This window comes from Tenebrio molitor, chromosome 2 (assembly GCF_963966145.1).
Source record: "Tenebrio molitor chromosome 2, icTenMoli1.1, whole genome shotgun sequence".
In the NCBI taxonomy this organism is placed as follows: domain Eukaryota; kingdom Metazoa; phylum Arthropoda; class Insecta; order Coleoptera; family Tenebrionidae; genus Tenebrio; species Tenebrio molitor.
The window spans coordinates 10,065,508-10,071,685 of record NC_091047.1 but is presented as its reverse complement, the minus strand read 5'-3'; the positions used below and the strand labels follow the sequence as shown (position 1 = coordinate 10,071,685).

Sequence of the window (6,178 nt, the reverse complement as noted above, 5' to 3'; positions counted from 1 at the left end):
AAATAAATGACATGATTCGTTCTCAAAAATCAAGAGTTATGTTGTTGATTGCCAATGCGATGCAACAAATAAAATAGCTATTAAAATTAATTGTTGTTCTTTTATTAGGCCTTAGGGCGCAAAAGGCATTATTTACGCCCGCAAATTACTGTATAAATGACTTCATTTTGATACGATTTTACAAAAAAATAATTTTCTACTAGAAGCTCTTTTGTTGAAATAGTACATTTGTACATTTAAATTATCACCTATATTTTACTGTGCTTTATCTTGACAGAAAATATACAGAGTTAAATTAACTTTTTGAATCTTGATAAGTGTTTCCTTTTTATTATTGTGAACAAATAGTACAATTATCAGGTCGAATCATTGAACTTTGCTTCAGGAGGTGATAATTCGTAGGTATTATTGTTTAGGTAAAGTATTTTTTTAAACAAATTTTTTAGTTGTGTCATTGCAAGACATTTTTTATGGCGTTAGTGTTAATGTTACGTAAATATTTCTGTCCAGTTAAACTCCATATTAATTTTGTTTTAAAATTTTATTAATTATTTCGCAGGCTTTATGCGCTTCGTATTAAGCTCACGTTGACCGAGAAAAACATTTTTGATCCGCGAGAGAATGGTAAGACAAGAGTGTGTCGAGGACACACCTCAGGGCACAATTTTTATAGGAGCCACATCCTGTTTGCTGATTAATCCTCTTGCAATTTTATTTTGCTCCAAATTACCAGAATGTACAAAATCAAACAGCAGATCCATTCTCCATGGATCCAACACGGCTTCCCAAATTTGGTGTGTAAATCACTGGGTTGGGTTGAATTGATTGTTGGTTTTAATGCGGAACAATGAGTCACAAGACACTTTGAAAGTGGCGTTTCGCTAAACGTGTTTTGCGAACCATGAAAACAAACAGAAGAGGTGCTAGGTATTGAGCCAGAACACCGTGTGAGTAACAGAAATACAAGGTGATCAACAAGAAAACAAATCGAGAGTGCTACCTCACCTTTTGTTTTATCAAAACGTCTATCTTAGCTTGATCGTACATATTTCCGTATGTATACTTGCTATACACACTCGTTTTATTGGTTGCCTACCTCTCGATTGTTGTTTTGTTCGTTCTGTATTCACCATTATTGCTCTCTCATTCATATTGTATTATTTAACTGAAAGATGTTTCGGAACTTTGTGAAACTACTTATTCAGAATGTCCCTGAAACAACATTCCCACGAACATAACCCCAGAACGTATTGAGATGCAATTGAAAAATCAAGCCACTATTGGATGCATCACATTCAATCATTTGTTATTTGAAATTTCGAAGTTGGTAGTGCCCGTGGTATCATCTTTACAGATTGATGCATTAATTTTATATCGGAAAGTAGTGAACTCGACACCATTCGAATCGGTTTTTGTTCGATCTCTCTATCTTGACTGGTTCAAAAGTTGCGAGGGGAGGAGGACCTCCACACTGTGAACGTAGAGAATATAACATGGAAAAGAATAAAGGCAAACCTGACGGATTGTTGATTGAAGTTTTGTCGGAATATAAATGAGAACAAAAAATATATAAGCGATAAATCCTTCAATTTTTTTCGCAACTAGGAATCAATTATTAATAATTTAATCACAGAGTTTTTTTTTAAATGTTCAAGTTTATTTTTTGGGTTGTGTACTGTAGGATTAGGGAAATTAATCCTTCGGCGGTGGGTGAGGCGGCGTGTTACCTCAAAATTTCCTTTCACATAAAATCGATTACCTTCGAAAGGGGCATCGATACATTTCTTTTGCTTGGGTTTTATACCGTGAGCTATACGGACTTACGGTCGTCCTATAACGTTCCCATGTAAGTGCCTCCCTTGCTTTGAAATGTTTATACAGGTCGATGAATTATTGAAAATTTAAACCAAGAACGAACTTGGGGAAGATTATTTATTTACGGAACAGTCTCGGAAATTTTACTAGAAACTGCTCAAACAGTTTTTCTTTCGCAATATTATCCTTCCACGTTACCATATAAAAATATTTTATTTACGCAGACACACAATTCAATTCGAGCACGTGTCCGCTTCTTAAAAAATGCTCCTCGACCTGAATTAAATCCTTCGTCAGGGTGTCATTAGGAGTTTCGTTGTTGTTGTGTTGCTTTGTTAAAATACACGTGGAGGAAGAGTGAAATGCGTTTTCCGACGTTGAAAAATAATTAGGCTGGCCTGTTCCGAGTAGATAGATGGTCAGCGATGTTTACCTTGGAGAAACGGTGGAGGTGTAAATGTGTAAAATTTTTCATGTCTCGTACCGTAAAGGTTTTCAATAAATAATTGACATACGCTCGATGGGGTACGCTAGCATCGACACAACCGCGTCCAAAGACCATTTGTTATTCCCAAGTTCGTATTTGCAGCTTGTTTTAAGAGTCTCAACGTAGAGCTCCATTACCATCTTTTCTAAATCATTAAAATTGCTTCTTTTTTGTGCAAGCGGTCCCAAGTTTCCACCCGAAATCCGAATTATTTAAATTGAAATTCCCACGAAAAGCGAAGCAGATTTGCCGCGATTTCAAAACGTTAAAATAGCCTCTGGCAGATATACACAATTTCTGGAAAAGTTTTTATTTTGTGGGGTTATTGGAATATCGATTCATACGTGGTTCAAGTGAAATTTCTCTAGGTAAAGGTCAACATACAAGTTTATCTTTTAAATTTAGGTGAAACTTCGACAGATTCGAAAGTGGAAGATTTTACTAAAAGTGTGGGCCGTTATCTGTATGTCCGTACTAATAAAAAATTGTTGTCTAGAACTCCAATTGGGGAGCACTTGTTATCTATTTAAATCGTCCAAGTGGTGCACAAATGCAGAATCACATCATCAGCCAACAAAATTGCTTGTAAATTATCAAAATGGTAACGGTTAGTGACACGATAATGGGTTTACGTAAACGTTGGTTGCGTAAAAAAATTCCATGAGTACGAAACGCGATTTTTCTGAGAATGTTTATTAAATTGTACGTTCAAATTTACTAAGTGGTGGCAATAAAAATAAATTAAGGACGTTTTACGCTGCCATAACACACAACATTTATAAAAGAAGACATAACTCAAAATTAAATAAAAATGAAAAATCGTTTTGTACTCATTTTTTATTTTAAAAAGTATTCCTTTTGAACTCGCAGCTGAAGTTGAACTCCCAGTTGGTTTGCAAGACGTGGCTGGTTTTCAATGTGGTGAAGAATTTCTTCTTCTGTAACTAAAATGCGGTCTTGTGGTTGGCGGTCAAGATCGCACTTATTCATTTGGAAACGCCCGAAATCGCGAAGATGCTGCTCAACGTTTACAAAGGTTCGTGCACTGGGAAGTATCCTTTGAGGAAACCTTTCACTGGAGATTTGCCGTGCAAGCTCTGAATGTTCACCGGCTTCGCCATAGATCAAAACCATATCGGTTTTCTCCAGGTTGGTGATGGCCATTTAAACTGAGGTCAAAATTGAGGTTTTTATCAAAGTGACATAATTGAATGAATTGAATGACAACAAAAAAAGTGTACTATGATTTTTTTAATCCATTTTTTCATAAAATTCAGTGGCTCCCAAACTTCTTTTGAAAAACTTTTAGCCTCTTTTTCTCGAAAAATCAACACATTTGTATAAGGCATATCGGTTCAATCGTTACCTATTGTGGGGTTCTGTCACAGGTTAAAATATTTGCACAATTTTCAAAATCACCCTGTATATTGAAAAATAAAACATGAGATACATAAAATAGTTGGGTAAACATTTCTAAAATTGTTACTGGAAGGTAGTCCTTGAATGAAATATTTCCAAAGTGATTATTATAATAACTATTACTAAATGTGTAATAGGTTAGGTTGTCTAATACCTATCTGAATTTAAAAAAAATCTCTCATGCAACGATTATCATGATTTTCAGTTAATAAAGTTCTCACTGCTCCAATTCCAAAAATGTACATATTTCTATATTTTCACAATTATTTATTTATTTAAGGATAACATAGTTAAATTATTAATTCCACTGTTTACGTCGAATTATATTTATTCAGTTATCGTAATTTTAAATTGAGTTTTATTTAGATTTTAAAATACCATAATTAACCAAAAAAATATTAAAATAACAAACCGTTTTCAGTATATTAAACATAGCAATAAAATCTAATTTCATTTATTATTGAATTTATTAAAAATATTTGAATATTCAATGTTTCAAGTAAGTACATTCGGCATGAGTCACTGTAAAATTTAAAATCGTGTTCACTTCCTGAAAATACATTTCCGCAGTAATGGAAGTCGCGGATGAAATGAAACTCTCATAACAGGAAACTAGTTCTTTTTTCTTCAGTTGCAACTCATATTGCCCCCTTTTTTATCGGTACATCAGCGTCACTTATAGTAAGTATTAACAGTGTCCAGAAATACAAACGGCGATGGCACATCTGATAAAGTTTGGAGTGTGCGGGTCACTTTAATAAACTATCAGAATGTTATTATGGAGAGAAAAAGACAGAACTTGGCGAATGGTAAATGTAGATCCCCTTTATCCAACTGCTGGTGGATCAGAGTGAGCGTCGACATCTTTTATATAAAACTCCTGTTGCTTCAGTCTAACTGTATTCAATTCGCGCCAGCACAAGAACCTGATCATCGGGCACAATCCTCGACTGTAATTAGTCGCCGAAGAAAACCGTCAAGGTAAGCGCTCTTCACATTTAATTACTTCGGAGCTTAATTCTTCAGCTACTGATGCAGACATACGCGTTCAGTTTTGAATATTGCAGGTCAATCCGGGCTCTCTATTCTGTTTTGATTAGATTTTAAAGTTTAAGCAGGGGCGTATTCTCAAATTGATTTCTGGGTTGACATGCAGGCGAAATGTGTACCTACTCATAAGATGATTAATAAATATTAATTTGTTACGGAAAATTCAGGCAAGCGAACAGATAATGTTAATTTATTAAATTCGGTAACTGGTTCCAATTCCCACACTTAATTTCAGTGCGCTCTGATGTTACATTATATCAAATTACAAGTTAATTGCATATGAAGAGATCAAACGTCAAAATCTGAACGTGGAAGCTCATCACTCGACTGAACAACGTGTCCTACGCAGAAGCCACTTTGACTTTAAAATATTTCTGATGACGGGGGCCGCCGTAATTAAATTTTATTCATGTTTGCGCACTGTAACTCGTGGCTGCTCCATTGCAACCACCTGTCTATCAACTACTCGTGTCGATTTTTCAGATGAACGCTCCCGCCCTCCTCCTCAAAATTATTATCTGGATCATTGCGGCTGAAACAACACTTGCATGGGGATTATCCTTGCCTAAGCCATTCGCGAGTCTGAGTAATGTGCGAAATTTCGATGAACAAATCCAGCTGGCGTACAAACCGGAAGTCGAGGAACCTTTCCGCCCCGGACGATTCTTGGTCGATAACGGCGGCGACGATGACTTCACCAGGGAAGACAGGGCAATAAAATTGCCGAAATTGGCACGTTCGAGGAGAAATCTTCGAGCCGATGACTAACCCAGAAAAATTACCGACGACTATCTGGAAGAGAAATTTGACGGACAAACCCACCAATCATGCGGCGTAGGTGTTCCCTCGTCGATTGTTTTGGTTTCTTCCATAATTTATTGTTATGCTGCGGCTTCGCAACCGTAGTAATTTATTGTATTTATTCAGTTTGTTTTTACTTACACATTTTGTTTTAAAATATTTTTTTTGTATGGCGTGGATAAAGTCCAATAGAGCTTTATGTACTCGAGGGTCTATTCTTTGCGGTTTTATTAGAAGCTACTGCAACGGGCTATAATAACATAAATTGAAAATGCTGTTTAAACAGTGGATGTTTAAATGAGTTTGGATGGGCTTAGATTTCAAAAAGTATATGCCTATATTTCACATACTGAGCATTCCACTGCTTTATTGAAATATGTTGAGATTTATGACATTTTAAAAACTCATATCTTACAACTTTATAAAGTTGAACAGGAATTCTATTAGAAAAATCTAATATAAAGTTTGGAAGTTTCTTTCAACGGTTAGATCCATAATTACATTCTGGCTATTTTATAAGCACAGGTTGACATATAAAAATATTACAGTTGCTTCCAAATATTGTTCAGCAATGCCAACTCCACGTTTTTATAAATGGGAGCAGGA

The 6,178-nt window shown here is 35.4% G+C and overlaps 1 long non-coding RNA gene across 1 annotated transcript; it reads left to right on the top strand.

The window, feature by feature from the left end:
- The first annotated feature begins 4,212 nt into the window (after nucleotides 1-4,212).
- On the top strand, nucleotides 4,213-5,777 carry LOC138124756 (uncharacterized). The gene is made up of 2 exons (XR_011157258.1): nucleotides 4,213-4,702; nucleotides 5,255-5,777. It is a non-coding gene; the product is annotated as an uncharacterized lncRNA (long non-coding RNA).
- Nucleotides 5,778-6,178: the final 401 nt, after the last annotated feature.